Genomic DNA, 17,516 nt, shown 5'->3' with positions numbered 1-17,516 from the left:
TCAGGCGTGACACCTCAGTGGCGGTCGCGACATAATCTCTCAGGGTCCACAGAGATTTGAAAAGAATAAAAAGTCAAGGCTCAAAAAGAGGGGAAAATATTCCCTACCCAGGCATTTTATGACTCCAGTGACCATATTCTATGACTATTAAACATTGTGACACTGGATCAGAACTGAAATAACAATGGTCACAAATTCTGATAGCTGCTATTTATTTTAAAATATTACTTGCTATATCTGATTTTAATTTGTAACCTCTAATTGCTAGAGGTTACATTGGATTTAAAAAGAAATGGAAAAAAAATATTTTCTTCCGGGAGTGCAGTGTGCATTAATTATCCTATAAGGATAATCAAGTATATGAGCAATGGATGCATTTCTGGATTTTGCTTCCATTTTACAAACATGCTCTACTCTGAGTTGGTCTATCAGATAAAAACCTAATAAAAAATAATCTAATTTTTGTAACATAAAGGTCTCAAAGTTGTGAATCCAAAACAGTGTGCATATAGATAGATCATTCATAAATTATTTGTATTCTGTGCCACTAAAAATATTAGATTTTTTTTTGTTTTAATTTGCCATAAGATATAGGCGCACACACTTCAGGATAAATCTTATACAAATAAAACACAATTTTGGATCAAAACCATCTAAAGATTAGGAGATAAAATTCCTGCATAGCGAAAAAGAGAAAACATTGTGCATGTTTGTGTATCCCTGTGTTCCCAGTGCGTCCATGTCTCCTGTAGGGCTGTTTGCTATGAGGTGATTGTCTCTTGTAGGGGGTCAAGCATAGTAAAGGTCAGGCAGGTGGGGAGTTGTCAGATGGCCGTCCACCCCTCGCTGGGCCGAGGGCTTCTCGTGCCGACCGCAGGAGCTCGTGGGGGAGAGAGGAAGGAGAGTGGGTGTCTGAGGACGACGTGTGCCATGCTGTCTTGGCCCCGCCCCTGGCAGCCAGACCAGCAGTCCAGGGTGGGCAGCTGCCGACTCTGATCTACCTTCTCTTTCCCTGGCATGCCCTCTGACATAGCTGGATTCCAACACCAGATACACGAGCTTTCTCACCGACTGCTACTCACATGATACTTAATCAAATCTTGTTAATATTATCAGGGCATGCTATAATGTTTCCCCCTCTCTGCATGAGAGCAGGCTCCACACATTTTGTTATGTGAGCTAAGTAAATTAGCTCCTACAAATTACATACTGTAGACGACGCACTGGAACTATCCAGGTTTTTTGCACTTTATTAATACGCAATACAATGTTATTGGTCACTGGGTCACAATTAGAAAACTATTAGCCTTTCAGAACCAATACTAAACGTATTAATGTGTAAAACCTGAACAGTACCACGTATGATATTTATATTCTTTTCCTAATTTGACCATGTTACAAACAGCCACTTCAATGTATTCTATTGGGATTATAAATGACAAACTAAACCAGTTAGTGCAGAGCCGAACAAAATGGCTGTTAATGCTAATTCAATATTTGGAACTGTGACCAGCTTCGTTCACTTCCACTACTGCCGTTGCTAAAAGCTACAGGCAGACTGTAGTTCTTCCTTCACGTGGAACAAGTCTGTTTGGTTTATTTTGCCAAACAAATTCAAATTATTTGAAAACTACTTTTTGTGTTCAGTTTTTGGCTGGTACTTAAATTAGGTCGGTTATCTGAAACATTTGGGTGTGACAAAAGCGAAAATGAGAATTCTGTCAGAGTGAATACTTTTTCATTCTACCATCCAAAACAAAAAAGAAATTACACGCAACATAAGGATAGTAAACCTATTTTAAAGGATGCAACTGGAGCAGCACTGTACACAGCAACATGAGAACTAAAAGAACAACAGACCAGAGATATTGGAAAACTCTGCTGAAAAGAAAAACTGATTTTTCTAAAAGTTGACACTAAATGAGCCAAATTCCCAGGTCTAAATTTCAAAGCAGTACTCACAAAGATCAATGCATCAGCACATACAAGCACAGACACACACACACACACACACACACACACACACACACACACACACGCCAACACAGTCATGTCCTGCTGTCTGCCACCAGCTGATAGGTGACAGGGAACAGCCTCTGCCTTTTGGGCATGTCCAGCCCAGGCATGTCTGCAGCTGGAGATGTCTGCAACATAACAGCAGGGTGTGTGTGTGTGTGTGTGTGTGTGTGTGTGTGTGTGTGTGTGTGTGTGTGTGTGTGTGTGTGTGTGTGGGTGCAGTAAGACGAAGCAGACCTGTGATATGTTGATGTTCACAGTGTTGTCACCCATCAGCGCAAAAAGATCTGGCATTTTGAGACCCTGTAAAGCAGAAGTTCTATTTGTGTTTGCATGCTGCTGGACGGTCCTGCCTCCATAATGTCCACTTTGAACTGCTGGGTTGAAAGAAATTACAACCATATTTTTTGCTGCAACAATAATTTAAGTAGACCAAAAATGTTTTCAACATTTTTTTTTAGAAAGGTTTTCACATATTCTGTAGCAGGAGAAACAAACAAACAAACAAACAAACAAACAAACAAACAAACAAATAAATAAATAAATAAATAAATAAATGGAGAGGGTAGTACTGCTAGGTTTAATTTGGCAGAAAAATTTATCTGTTTCCTTCTTTGGAAACATACAAGAAATTACAAAAGCATTCAAACCCTTACAATTATTTTACATTTTCACAAAATTCAAACTATTTTATTAATATTTTATGAGATAAATCAACATAAAATAGACTGCAAATTTCATTAGCTGGGACACTGGAGCAGGTTAGAGTTGATAGGAAAATGGATGGATGGAGATATAAGGGGGACATTTAAAAAAAAACTTTTGCAAAAGGCTTGAGACTCGGGCCTAATATAAGGCTTTTGACAATGGTCTAGTCAAAGAATTGAGAGTCTGTGGAAAAACTTTAATGATGTTCACAGATACTTTCCATCCTGTCTGAATTTGCTGGAAGAGTATCAAAAGTCTTCCAGCTGCATCCCATCGTCACCAGTTTAGATACTGGAAGATTTTCGGCAGATTGTACGACTGACATGAAAAAAAATGTCAGTCGTACAATAAATATGACTGAGTACATGTGAGTCAGGCGCCTCACACAGCATCAGCAGTCATTCTTCCCTCCATCCTTTCATCCTCTTTTCACCCTTCCTCATGTTTTCATTTTCCTTTCTTTTTTTTATTTTATTGTTTTATTTTTTTTATGAATGAAGCCCAGAACGTTAGCTCAGCCACGCAGGTATAAAAGCATCAATGTACTGCTTCAAATATTTATCTCTGGTATCCTTCATTGTTACCCACTCACAGGAAAGGCATCACTCCTCCTCCTCCTGTTGTCTCTCTCTCCTTCAGCTGACCCACCTTTTCCAGATCACTCGGTCCACACGAGCTCCCAACTTTTCCCGCTTGCAGCCGATGGAGCCGCCACTCTCCGAGTGTGTGGCTGTGCTGAGTGCAGTGCAGTGCGGCGTGTGATGTGCTAAAACACAGGTAGACGGAGCGGTATCCTCTCAGTGGCTTAAAGTGGCTGTTGACAGTCGTGACAGAAACAAGCAGGCAGACGGGAAAAGGAAACCTCACACCACTCTACAAGTCAACCTTTTCTCCGTTTCTTTTGTCCAGCAAAGGAAATAAGGGGTCCTGCATAGCACAGTCACCCACACCGGCAATTCAGTGTATTATCTGTCTTGTGCTTTACACCAGCAATTCGTATAGTGTCGTTTTCGCGCTTCATAGTTTGTGTTATTGTGCTCAGACTTGAAAGTCAGTCAAGTTACCTCCTGATGGATTTTTTTTTTAAGCTAAGAAATGTTCACATCTTTCTGAATGTCAGTTATTGCCAATTTTCTTTTTCTTTCAAATTTGTCTTCTCTGTAAAGTGCCGATTTGTTCAATCAAACCAAATTGTAAAGGATTGTGAAAACGTGCTAATTGTAAGTGAAATAATCAGCCAGTGGAACAAAAACTTCATCAAATATTAAGGAATTATGTACTTAAATCAAGCTCTTATTTCTTTCTCAAAAATCTAAAACAATAATTTTGTCTTATTTAATTTGCATCAAGATATTTGCAGTGGAATCTTGACCAAAAATATTTGGATAAGACTTTGTGTTTTTGCAGTGTTCAGATCTTCCTTCTGATTTCACCTGCGTTGTTTTTATTTTGTGGTGGTGAATGAAATACTTTGACCTATATGGTTTGAAGGATGTGAACATGTATTTTTTAATATTCTACACTTTGCACCTTATCATTTTATTTTTGTGAAACATAATAATAATAATAATAATAATAATAATAATAATAAATCCTGATGAGATGCAGGGCAAACTGTTTTGCAGGAAAAAAAAGTAAGAAAACTGAGTCAATAAGATTGAAATCAAACAAAAATAAAACATTTCCACAAACATCAATGCAAGTGAAGGTTTCTGACTGTGTTGGGCTGGCTGACATTGATGTCTCACTTTCAGAACTTCTTCTTCTCCGTGTCTTTCATGTCTTCAGGAGAAAAACCCTCGGTGAGATTTTCGTGCTTTTTTTCTTCTCTCTCCCCCGTCTCCATCACTCCGCTCCCACAGGAGCAAACCTGAGACTGACTGTATCCCGGTGTATCACCAGCCTCCATCGGTCTAACCTCCAGCTCCACCCTCCTCTGTCCCCAGGAGAGGGAGCAGAGGATCAAGGAAAGGGGAAAGAGTCGAGGAAGGAGCACAGAAGCGAAGGAAAGAAGTGCGTCTGGGTCCCACAGGATTGTTCTCTGTCTGTCTGAATCAGGAAGTGAGAATGTGACAACAGGACCGAGCAGGCATCCTTTCAATGTGTGTGTGTGTGTGTGTGTGTGTGTGTGTGTGTGTGTGTGTGTGTGTGTGTGTGTGTGGACCTTGTTGAGCTGAGGTGTCATATTTGTGAAGACCACAGCTTCACGCTTGTGGCAACCAGGGATGACACTCTAAATCACTGAAATGCCAGAAACGGCTGTGCTGTGATATGTCATGTGTTTTGTGTGATTTTTGAGCCTTTTGGGACACTTGATAGAGATTGATACCACTTTTAGAGTCTGGAAGTGAAAATGTTATCTGGGATGTCCCCTTAGACTGAAAACAGAGAGAAACAGACGGTGATGTCTCTTCCAGGTTCTGGTTGGCTGCTCACAGCCTGTGGTACTGTGCAACATTTTTAAAAATCCCTAATTTCTTTATATTTGTCTTATAAGGAGCCTTTCTCATTGTATGAATCTTTTGTGAATAGCTCCCTGGGCTTTGTGAAGTTTGTCTTTTGCATCCATGTGTTGCCCTCCAATGGACTTACGACGTATCCAGGTGTACTTAACTTCTCTACAGTTCAAGATGACTTTTTAAAACCGCAGAGGCCTCAATGATTGGAAGTAAAGTATAAATAAATCAGGTATTTTGCTAGTGTTGGGTTGGACCCCGTTTGCACCATGAAATTAAAAAGATGTCCAAAACAACGACATGTTTGGTCTGAATTGACATAACACAGCGCAACACCATCATTTTTTTAAATATATTCTTTTGTTCCTTTTACTTATGCTTCACTGAAATTCGTACATCTGCACAAAATGAAACAAAGTGCCTTTGAAGTTTGGTCTGTTTTCTCAATACGTGCACACATGTATAAAAATAAGATTTATCTGTGCGAATGAATAACACAGAGAGAAATCTCGCCGTCTCTCATCCCACATTCAGCCGCGTAAAAGTGGGCAAACTCACTGTCAGCCTTCCCCTCCTTCAGTCAAAACAACACACAGCCGCCGTCTCTTTATGTTCGTCAGCTTCTACATAACCTCTGTCTTCGTCTCTCTTCTTCTTCACATGGTGTGAGTCACGGAGAACTGTCCAGCAGACGAACAAGACAACTGCTCCTTGTGATCAGACGGCACACACTCGCTCTTGCATGCTGACACCGAAATAGTCACATCATTATATCCGTATTAGCAGGGGGGGAAAAAAAAAAAAACCTTCACGCTCCAACACCTACATGCCTTTTGGTGCATGCCCTCTGCACTGCCCCAAATGTGCTCCGGTTCCTTTCCTGGACGCCGCTGTACTATTGTGTCTGGATGAATGAATGAATGAATGAATGAATGAATGAATGAATGAAGGTATTTTATCGAGATACATCTGCTTGTCACCTATTTCATATTTTTATTTTAATCTGTTTTGACAGTTCGAAAACTTCATAATTTTCCTTCCACTTCACAACCATGCCATATACTGTTTGGGTCTATTCCAGGAAAAATGCTGGACAAAGGGAAAGATGGCATTTACAAGGCCCTGGGAATACATTATTGAACTCTGATTATTCAAAAGTTCAAATACTGAGACAAACACATGAAGGCGGCGTACATGCCTGTCGAACATGCATGTTCACCTCAGGCAAGTGAAGGCAACATACGGGAGGAAGTACTGAGAGGGGACAGGCGAGCACTTGGCATTTCGGGCACACACATAATCACACACACTTACTGTGTTAGGGTTAGCTGGAAAAGGTTGTGTGTTAGTGTGTTTGACAGTCCTCCGATGGTTGCTGCGATGTTGACATTAGTGGACCAGGACACATCACCTCTGCTTTGGGAAAAGGCCGACGGTGAGTCTGCCCCCGAGCACAGCAAGAGGTTCTCTGTGTGCAGCTTTAATACAGATTTATTGTCTTTGATAAAAGAAAAAAAAAAACACAACGGTATTATTTAAACATTTTTATGACTATCTTTCCAGTTATTGAACAATTAGAGGTTACAATATTCAAATGTTTCTCTTTTTACTTTAAGTGTGGATCTTTAAAAAATGCTTAAGTAAGAAAAGTCAGGGAATACTTAAGGACGCACGTGTTTAATTTCTTTTAAAAGTACAATTTATTTTAATCGATCGGTCTACTTCCAAATAAAAATTCTCTTTGTTTAACTGCTACACAAAGTTTTAGTTCATAATTAAAATGAAAACAACTTTAAAATATACTAACAAAATTAGTTCAATTCTAACCAATCATTAAGTAAACTTACACATCCGCTTCAAAAAAGAACCCAACAACTAGTATTTTTGATTAAGGCATAAAACATCAGTGAAATGGTAATAAACATCTAATTTGTATTCAAGTACAGTTGAATACTACTTATTTGCCTTAGAACCTCAGCTGAGATGTTCTGTTCATTGGTACCTCAGGGTTAAGAAGTTTAGCTTACTAGCATCTTTAACTGCAGCTTTACCACTATCGCTAACCCAGCTAAGACAAAAAAAAAAAAAAAATGGTACAAAGATAGTTATGAACATTTTAAATCTATTCTAGCCCGGTGGGATGTAAACCTCTTCCCTGACAACCCCAGCTAAGATGTATGGTGTACTATTTACTAATGACAGCCTCAAATGCTATTCCTGTTAGCAAATTTAGCATTGGCGGTATAGCTAATGTAGTTGAAATCGGGTTTAAATAAAATTAGATTGGATTTCAATTCTTCTTCCAACACAGAATCTCTCTCAATCACAAGTCTACTGACATTTCTAACAAATTTTCAGTCACAACAGCATATGAACATCATAGCTTTGCTGTTCTAGCAGCAAAGCTATGATTTCCATAGCTTTGCGTTTCATATCACAAGAAGATGAACGATTAATGGTTGACTTAAACATCTTGGCTTAGCTAATTCTAATCCGTTTCTGTTAGGTAAATTGTATTATTATCAACTATTTGTTATACTTTTATAATGTTCTTACCTTATGTACTCTTATTTGTTTAGTCATGTCTTTTAAGAAATGCTTCTGTATTGTTAATCATTCTGATTTCCTTTCTCAGAGGGCCTCTCTGATGAAGAGCAGTGACAGCAGTTCTTCACAGAACGGCCTGCTTTTTGACCTCTTAGATAGCTGTAAAACCATCGCCATGAAGATGTAGAACTTGCTCTGTTTGACCCTGGAACTGGGGAATCTAGGTTAAGATAGGTTGTGTTGTTAGTGACAATCATTGGCGCTGTAACTTGTGATGAAGTGTTTTTCCTCCCCTCCCTTTAGAGTTACAGCGCTCTCTGTGATTAGGGATCCTAAAGACAATAAAAAGAGAGGGGCAGGCAAATGTGCTTTCAGAGCAGTAGATTTGTAACTGACAGCACATCTCTGTCTGTTCTCCTCGCGAGTATTCAGAATCTAACTTTCTCTCGTCTTTCCTGTGTTATTTAATCTGTGTTGATAGGTGTCAACTCTGACAGTTTCCATATTTCACTATTCTCATAATGTATGGGCAGTAAAACAAACAACCAATGTGGGTTGAATTTAAAAAACCTTGAACATGCTAGCCACAAGCTAATACAACTGATTTAAAATAATACTTCTAACAACTAATCAATGCTCTGCTGGGAAATTTTACTTCTACTGTATTTTTATCATGTCAACTCAGGAAAAGTAGGTGAGTGAATGTAGACAGCGAGATGCCAACAACAAGGCGTCTGAATGAATAATGCAACTTGGATGTCAAGGAAACGTCTGTTGGAGGACGCATGGATGCTCTCCGCCATGCCATGCAATCGTAGCAGCAGAGGAAACACAATGATACGCAGCAAAATAATGAGGAAAATTCTTAGTGGTCGTCTCCTTTTTGTACGTGTAATTGTCTGTGTTTCCCGTCTGTGCACGCCTCAGATGCGTTTGTATCCACACATATGCGTGAAGTCTCTTATGTGGAATGTTAGGCACATCTCGTCACATTAAGGAGCAGGGAGGAGAGAGCTGCCCAGCCTTGTCGCTCCAGCAAAGGCGATCCTGCAACACTTCAGCCGTAGCAACACCCTACTAGACCATTCACCATTAATGCAAAAAGGGCCTGAGCCACACATATGGGCAAAAAATAAAGGATAGAAAATGGCCTGAGGGCCAGAAGTGGCTGCTGAAGAATCTCTGCTCATCCTTTAAATAAGACAAATAGAGTGGACATGGAAAAAATAAAATAATTGCTTCTTTTTTTAATCAGTGCTGAGGAAGCTACAAAACAAAGTCTGAAAAGTTGCCTAAATGTAGTTATTCAGCAACTAGCAAGAAGCTCCTTGGTTTGAATTCTGCATGGAGATTGGATGTTTTCTCTGTGCATTGGTTTTCTCTCTCTGGGTCCTCAGATTTCCACCAACAGTTAGAAAGTACAACTTTTAGGTTAACTGGCCTCTCTACATTGTCTACAGGTGTGAGTGTGTATTTGTAGAGTTTTCTCTGTGTTGGCCTGTGATGGATGTCCAGAAAGTACCCTGGCTCTCGCTCAATGACTGCTGGAGTTAAGCAAAGTGAGGAAAGCTTAGTTTTTGGGGTTGCCTGCACCACTTTTTTTGGAAAATATGTAATTTAATTTTTTCTCGTCTCAGTATCGATGCATCCATCCTACCGTCCGTCCGTCTGCTCACCCTTCGGTGCCTTGTCTATCTCTGTATCTGTCTCATGTCCGGCCTCAAGAACCTCTGACCCAAGCTGCCTCACGGCTCATCCAACCTCTCCATTTTTGGGCATGTTGGCTGCAGGTGAATGTTGCAGGTCTGTCACAGGGCAGCAAACATGTCATCTATCATCTGCAAGGGGTAGAGTGGGGGGGAAGGGTTGTATGTTGAGAGGGGATGAAAGTGGCTGTCACACTGTCTCAGTATCATAAGCTGGATGCTGGTCAGATGCACAAGATTGAGAGACATTAAACCTGCTAAAACAGAAAGACGGCAACCTCAGATGTGATAATATGTGGACAAGGAGAGAGATTTTCTCCTGATAAAAAATAAAGTTAGTCCTTGTTCTTGTTTGACAACCACATGCCAAACTTTAAAACTATTCAAAAATCTGCTGCCTTGCATTGTGTTTGCACGTTGAAGTGTAGATTCACTCTTTGAGCTGGATTCTGTATTCTGAACAGTCTTTGTTTATTCTCAGAATTTCTCCTGAGAATCAAAGGGATCTGTCTTTTTCTTTTGGTCCCCATCCTGTCCAGGTGAATAACACGCTCACACACCAGTGGGCACGTCATTGACTTCCCCTTTACACGCATCATGCCCTTCTGTTGTACACTTCTATTGATCCTGCACACTTTTTTCTCTTCTTCATCTAAGAAAAATTATTAAAAAAAAAAAGATGCAGGCACAGCTCTTCGGTGGCATTTTCTTCTGACGTCGGGCGAGACGGAGGAGTCGGACAGGTCTCCGTTGGCCATAGCGCAGCTGTCGTTACAGGTTAGTGCAGGCGAGAAGCGGCTGAGGAGGACGTGGAGACGAATGAATAAGTAAGAGGCTGCAGACTGGACTCATGTTAAATGTAGAAAGGCTAACGGATCGCCCCACTGTTGAGCTGATTCGGTGTGTGTGCGTGTGTGTGTTTGTGTGCACATGTGCAACTGCAGAGGACCTGCTGCAAGTCCCGCAGAGCTTCCAGTTAGCACACACCACCAGAGCAGGGCACAGACACATACACAAACACACACAGGACCCTGGAGAGAGGCCTCGAACCTGCCTGTCAGCTGCTGTTAGATCACACTGCATTTGGCTGACACCACAAAACACACACACACACACACACACACACACACACACACACACACACACACACACACACACAGAAATGGATCGAAGGTTTTCTGATTTGGATTCCAGAAGCTAACTTGCGTCACTATTAAGTTAGAATTACAACACTGAAGTCATAATATAGATTTTATGTGTCAAACTCAAGGCTGGGGGGCCAAATCTGGGCCACCATAAGTATTTATGTGGCCCTGCAGACTCTAGAAAGCCACATGAATAGAACCTTCAATATGAAGTTGTGTTTTTTAATGTCTATATGCTGCCAAAAACATCATGAAAAGACGGATCCAAAGAATACAGAGGCAACTATTTATTAATATTAAATCAGATTGTTAATGGGTTAGTTTTATAAATATAGAACCGGTCCTTAAGGACATTTGTGGTCTTGATATGGCCCAAAGTAAAAATGAGTTTGTCTATTGATAGATTTAGCATGGAAACAATCTAAACATCCAGTGTTTTCCTTTACCGTAATTGTTTTATATGTTCTATGGTTTAGTGGGCACAAAAAACACAAACCTAAACCTGTGAACCTTTAAATACTAGGAGTCTTGAATACTGGATAAGAAACACATGGCTGATTGGAACTGGTTGCAGGTGCGAAGAAAGAGAAGGAAGCAAACAGGCCGGCTGAGGGAACGAGACGAATAAACATGAAGGAAGTGAGAAGGAAATAAATAATAATCACGGGGAAATACTAAAGAAAAGTCCGAATTAACAGCACAGTGAACCAATATGAGATCTCGGTCGAGCAAAAAAAATAAATAAAGAAATAAACAACCCAAACACCCCTAGGATAATGGCTGTTACTGACAAACATAAAGAAAGACTAAAAGGGATGTGATTATTTTAGTAAGACACTGTAAAGACCTAGCTTCATCTCAGTGAACTCGCCTAATTTCTGCATCCTACGATCCACATTCCTCTCCCGTCTTTGCGGTTTCTATCTCAAGATCAGCTTTCCATGAAGCTGAAACAAACCCACCTTGACCTGTTCCCTAAGGTGCGGCTGACGCAGCACAACGAGAGGAAGTGCACACGGAGGGAAGACTAACACGACGAGGACGGAGGACAAAGTACAGTGGATGCACAGGAGGAAAGTGGTGGCCTTTCCTGTGTCTGCTCAGGGAGAAGATAGGCCTTGCTTTGTTAAATGATTTCTTCCAGCTGAACTCTTCTCCCAATATCAGCCAGAAAGAGATCGCGGAGAGAAAACAAAGATTGCATGTACACCCAGAGTTGCCTGGGTCACCTTGGCATTCGACTCGCAGCGTAAATCGATTCATTTATTGCCATCCCAGTAACCATTCAGGTTAACCTTGTCACTGTAGGTGCTGTGACGAGCCCAAGTTACAGTCACAACCCCACTCTGAGTAGTCTTTGCATTTTTCTGAATTTACCTCAATATTTTACAGCTTTATAGAAAAATAAATCAGTGAAAAGTCCGTTTGAATCATTTAGTTTGTCTCTTTGACAGATGTGGAGAGCATCTGTAGTGAAAATTAGAATTATTCACTTGATGTTTGGTGTCTTTTTTCGCAAACCTTCTGTGTTTGCATATACATTTCCTCTTTAAGATGATTGTTTTGGCGAGGGAGGCAAAAAGATGGATTCTATTGACATTAGCTATGAGTTGGTTTGCTGTACTGATGTTTATCAGGGTTTTAAAACAGTATACAGGTAGTTAACTACTAAACATCACAAAGTTCCCATGGTTTCAAATCAATTTAATGAAGTGCCAGACAAAGTGCAAGAGTTTTCTTTGGTTGTTAAAAGAAGCGAATAAAACCGCTGACCCCAACATCGGCAGCTGTGCACTGCCAATAAGCTGGCTGAAGAAAGGCTATCATCTGTCTGGAGAAAAACAGATGTAATGGTGATGAAACTAAAAGAGCTACACAACAAGACACACTTGTCAATCCAACCTGTTATTTTTGTGATTCTGTGTGTGTTTTGCATTCTCTGCACTTTACTGTTCAGTCATGTTCTGTTGAATTATTGTTTTCTAGCTTTCATTCATCTCTGTGTTTCAATTGTTTCAGCTTCTAGATTCTTTTACCCTGACTTCTGTGTTTGTTAGCCACCGGACCCATTTGTTCAGTGTTCACCGCTTGATGCTGCGTTCCTGAACGCAGCATCCTGTGTGTGTGCTGACAAATGCCGCTTTTTAAGTGGTGTGTGAGCCGTTTCCCACCCAACGCGATGATTTTCTCAGTGGAGACAAACGGTAAATTACTATCCTCTCTCATTGGTTCCCTTCAATTTTTTCCTGCCTTTTCCTCCCTCACTGCTGCAGTGGTTTCAGTGAATCCACCTTCTCACATCCACATCAACTTATGCCTAAACATCGCTGTCAGAGACAGAGTATGTCACCCCGACTCGGAGCTGCTATGTGTCACTCTGTGACCATGCAGCCTCTCAAGAGAGTTTACCAAGATCTCTGTGTGCGTAATTTATGTATCGCCCAGCGCTAATGCAACAAGAGCAGCAACTCAAATCTTGGACTGCGTCCACCATCATCTTCAGAGTAAGCCAGATTCGCCTATGTTCATCCTTGGAGATGTTAATCACTGCAGTTAAAACAAGTTTCTGCCTGGTTTTTCCAGTACATCTCAGATAAATGTTATGGCAATATTAAAGAAGGATATTCTGCTAGAACTAGACCACCTCTTGGTAATTCTGATCATAATATAGTTCATCTACTCTCAGCATATCGGTCCTTTTTTTTAAGTCAAATAAGCCTGAGCTCCTCCATATTAAAAGTGAAATAAATACTTTACATAACATAATTTCAATATAATCAATATGCCATTACATTCCAGCAATTTCATCTACTAAACCCTATTAAACCATATTTGGTTGTTATATGGAGAACAAATAGGAAGCTTCCCATACCTGTCACCCTGTGTCTGCAGGAATTATAAGAACCTGAACCTTTAACATAACTTAATGCAACAGATATTAACAAAAAACAAATAAACAACTCAGCAATTCATTAGATATTCCGAGCAGAAACGTACTTCTTGTGTTGTACACATTTGTTAGCAGTACTTCCCTCTACCGCTAGATGGAGGTGTGATACTGCCACAACATCCAGCTAATTTCTGACCCATTACAGAAGGTTGCCTGACAGAGCTGGGGCAAACTGTAAGATCGAGGAGGAGTAAGTTATATAAATTGTCCATCCATGAAAGTTTCCTGTTTGATTCATCCAAAACAGCAAAAGAAAACTGGTTAAATTCTGGACTCGAAGCATAAATATTAATTAGGGAGTGAATTTTTAGCTTGTTTTTCCTCCTATTATCAATATCAACTTTAACCTCACTTTCTAGGGTTGTTCCTACCCCAGCCCTACTTATAGGACCAAATATGGTTCTATATTTGATTAGTGGTTAAATATTCGACAGACAACATCTGCAACATCTGTTTTCAGTGATTACACATTCAGTTAAGACCCAAACTATTCATACCCTTGAAAAGCTTCAAGGGTATGAATATATTAATCTTTCGGAGTGGACCAGCCAGAGTCCTGTCTTGAATCTGACAGAAAATCTGTGGAGAAAGTGAAAGATTAGGGTGATGGGAAGGTGGCGTTCCATACTCAAGAACGCGTGTCAATCAAGGTAGATAGTGGCGACAGAAGTTCACCCTGCAATCGGCGGGTCGCTGGCTCGATTCCCACTCTGCCCTCCTCTGTCGTTGTGTCCTTGAATAAGACACCCACTTAGCCTGGTGTTGGTCAGTCAAGCAGTTTGTCATCATCTGGCATGTCTGCGTGTGAATGGAAATGACAGATTTCATGTGAAACATCTTCAAGAGTCCTAGCAAAGCGCCATGTAAGTCTGATTTCATTTAAAGGACATCACCAAAGCTAAATCATCTAAATACCTGATTCTGCTGTTACATTGTGCTTACATGTACAGCATGTAAGACCATGCAATATTAACTCTAAATCAGCCGGGATTGATTAATATAAAACAGCACATAAACATAGGTGACAAAACATGCCTGTATGTTTCATGTTAACAGTTATCAAAATAAAAATATCCTGCCTAACGTATACTACTCATTTAGATTTATGATTAAGTATTGCCACTATACTATCAAATATGTTGTTCCCAAATAGTTGACTTAAAACATAGTAAGTCTACATCAGTATGCCAAAATTGTTTGTAATCAGTATGTCTAAATGGAGAAATTGAATTTAAACACAATATTTTAAACAGTGATCTCAGAGAAACAAACAAAAAGCATTGGTATGCATTAAAATGAACATTCAAATCCTGGATGAGGTGTCAAAATACTTTAAAAAGAAAATTGTTTGACCATGGCTATATTGCTATTTGGATCGATGCTAATTAATAGCCACAGTAAGCATATCAGAAGACCTTTAGCTAAGTTAAGGGGTAAGTTTTGTGATGCAAGGGGTGAAATGACATTCAGGTTTACGGTGGAGTTTAACTAAACGGCAAATTAGTTGAGTTATGAATGCTTTTTGTTAAGCAACTTTGGGCATTCAGGTCAAACTACTCTGTCAATAAAGAGATTATCATCGTTGCTAACAAAGTGCATTTGCTCTTCAATAAAGAAAACTACATTACAGTCCTTGCATATCCAGATCAATGGGGACCCAATTGGGCATTTTTAGGAGCCATGTTGATAAAATCAGCAAAACTATAAGATCAAATATAAACTGTCTAATAAACATTATTAGAAATTGTTTAACACTTCACTGTGCAGAGATGTTTTTGAATTCAATGATCCTCTCACATTTTTCCTATGAAGCTACTGTCTGGTCTCAGACAGTAGGTCAAACTATACTCAAACCATTAGGAAGTCTCTATAATCAGGTTTTAAAGGTTTTATATCAAAAGCCAATCAGATTCCATCATTGTCACATTTTGGCTATATTTGACACTTTGGACTTTCCCAATTTTATAAATTATAATCTATAAAAATAAATTTTTAAGTGTTTAGGTAGACTTGCACCTACCCCATTAAGGGTTTGCATACAGAGACTGCAGGGCAAGAGCGGATCTACTAGATGGAAATTGTAAGGTTGCCTTTCAAAGAACCACTTTTGCTCAAAGTGCTCTTATTCGTGAGAGGATCTGCAGTTTGGAGCTCACTTCCTGTTGATTTAAAGTCCGTAGCTAGTTTTAGTAAGTTCAAAAAAACAAACAAAACTCTGGTTATGTCAAAAAGAGAACTGTATCCATTTTTAATGTTTTATGATTCACTGTTTGTTTGTAGATGTTGTCAACATTATGTTGTGCTATTTTAGACTAATATCACTTCAATTTTAAGAGGTACTGTGTAAAAGTCAGTCTAGGGACAAGTGCTGCGAATTAGCTGTTGCTATTGCACTATGACGCAAACATGGGACTGCTGTTCTGCTCAGTTTGTCCATGTCGACGTGTGTCTGTCCCTATCAAATAAACTCAATAATAGTAAACCAACAGAGACCTTTTCATCATTACGCTCGATCAATCTGTTTAGTTGAGCTGGCTCCATAACGCCATTTCTCATTGACAGATGACATATGTCTGGAGCACACACCCCTCTGATAGCAATATACAGGCCATTCGCACACATGTTCCTGTTCCACAATAAAAAAGATAAATAAATTAGTGGGTGTGCCGCAGCATATGTCTGCTACTGGACCCTACAGTCTGAGCATTTGTCTCTCGGCCTCAGTGTACATGTGTGTGTGCAATAAATTTGTGGAATGGCATATGCTAGGAAAATACATGTGTCAGCAATCGCTGGGCGTGCACTGACATATGTCGACGCGTAGCCTTCTGTGTTTACACGTACTGTTTTCTCTGAGCAAGCCTGCGTTTGTATGAATTTGCTCATGGAGAGTGCCCAGTAATCCATACTGGGCAGCTGCGCTCATTTATATTCAGCCCCAAGGCACTTTCTTGGGCCGTCTCGCAGATTAGGGATCAGAGACGGAGGGAAGGAGTGAAAACAGTAGACACCGTGGAAGACAAAGATAGAGAGATGGGGGGTGAGGCAAAAGCACAGAGGTCCTCCCTCATTTTGTAAACAGTTTGTTAATGTCTTTAATCCCATTAGGCAGGGGGAGAAGCCTGGCCCTTCACATAACATGCAGTAATGCAGGGTTGCAGTGTGCTATCCCTTTCTCTCTCTCTCTCTCTCTCACACACACAAACATACACTCTGCTACACCCAGGAAATGAAATTGATTTGCCCTCATAAACATTTGATAAAGCTCTAATGCAGCGCCGCGAACAGCCAAGAAGGCCCGAGGAGCGGACCCGCGCAAAATGACATGCAAATCAAATGAGCGTCGTATATTTCCCGGCATAATTTGCCAACAATTATTGTTTTGACCCGGCTCCTCAGTCGACAAAAGAAACCTGCTCCCTCTGAGGAGCAGGAAATCAGCTTTTCAAGTGCTCTTGTGTTTGAAGAGCGGAGAGCAAGGCGAGGCGTGTTTGCCAGAGCTCCGCGGAGGAAATCAGGCGCAGGGTGATTTCATACAAGACGCGAAATCACAGCAAAGGCCACGGCCACTTTGTTCGCCTTCGCTTGCAACGCGCTTAAAAAGAGCCGCACTCGATTCAGCGTTTCCTCAGACGGAGAAAGAAACGTTGATAAAAGCCGTTTTAATTCGGGGCTTGAAAACAGCTGGTACGTGTTTCACTTTATTTACGTGCGGCGAAATAGAAGCGCCCGTGGCAGAGACGGTAAACATTATTCACAGTGGGAACATAAACGTGCATGGGGAATACAATAGCATCAGCGTGCAAGAGAGGAAACACTGAAGCAGCTGCACTTCTCTTCTGCAATTATAAGCTTATTTTGAGGGACAATTGATAATAAAAACTTCAACCTAAGTATGCCTCTGATGTTATTGGTCGCTTATTTGACTTTCTGCCACTTTAGAACTACATTCTTCTATTCACTCATGTCTTATAAATGAATGTTTTAT

Source organism: Poecilia mexicana, unplaced genomic scaffold, assembly GCF_051168715.1.
Source record: "Poecilia mexicana isolate PSO_F unplaced genomic scaffold, ASM5116871v1 scaffold_15, whole genome shotgun sequence".
NCBI lineage: Eukaryota > Metazoa > Chordata > Actinopteri > Cyprinodontiformes > Poeciliidae > Poecilia > Poecilia mexicana.
Note: the sequence above shows the minus strand (reverse complement) of the source record.